This window comes from Camelina sativa, unplaced genomic scaffold (assembly GCF_000633955.1).
Source record: "Camelina sativa cultivar DH55 unplaced genomic scaffold, Cs unpScaffold03804, whole genome shotgun sequence".
In the NCBI taxonomy this organism is placed as follows: Eukaryota; Viridiplantae; Streptophyta; class Magnoliopsida; order Brassicales; family Brassicaceae; genus Camelina; species Camelina sativa.
In genome coordinates this window covers 1-732 of record NW_010924901.1, presented here as the reverse complement: position 1 = coordinate 732, position 732 = coordinate 1, and the positions used below count along the sequence as shown (strand labels likewise).

Sequence of the window (732 nt, the reverse complement as noted above, 5' to 3'; positions counted from 1 at the left end):
ATTTGGGACCATTCACTGCCGGTAAAATCCCTTCCTCTGGCGAAGACGATGCCGCAAGTCTCACCACTTATGATTGGTTTGTTATTTTCTCAGTAAAAAAAGAACTCATTTACGTTTTTATTGCATTGATATAATCTCTTGTCTATGCAGGATTGTGATAAACGCGTTGGACCGCTGAACAAAGCCGAGAGAGAAAAATCTTACGAGGTTTTTGTGTAAATAACATATAAGTCACCTATGCATGTAAATTATGTAAATATTTACTGATACGGTCAGTATTCAATTGATGTCTCTTGAAACAAAACTCTACACTTCTGTTACAACGATTATTCGAACTCTTTCAAATATTCTAACAGATACTAAAGTGATGTTTTCATCTGTATTTATGCTTCAGACACTTAAGTATAAATGAAACTAGAGAACTTTTGTAACTGTATAAATAACCGACAAATGTGGTTTCATTCAAATCTACCCATTACAGAACCACAATACATCATGTACTACACCTCAAACAACATAAAATCCCCAAAACTAAATCCCTTTTATTTGATGTCATCTTATTGCTTGCTTACAATCCAAGTAAGACCCATAAGTTACAAACTGAGCATCAAGCTCTCCATACATAAATAAAAACCAAATGCTTTAATAAGAGACACATACATAAAAACTCTTGAACCAGGTCTAGAAAAAAAGCAAGAAAAACTTAAAATTAAGAAGAAAGGAAGAAAGAGA

General features: G+C 33.2%; 1 long non-coding RNA gene across 1 annotated transcript; it reads left to right on the top strand.

The window, feature by feature from the left end:
* The first annotated feature begins 1 nt into the window (after position 1).
* LOC104774596 lies at positions 2-287 on the top strand. Its single transcript, XR_765406.2, has 2 exons — positions 2-76; positions 151-287. It is a non-coding gene; the product is annotated as an uncharacterized LOC104774596 (long non-coding RNA).
* The last annotated feature ends 445 nt before the right edge of the window (positions 288-732 follow it).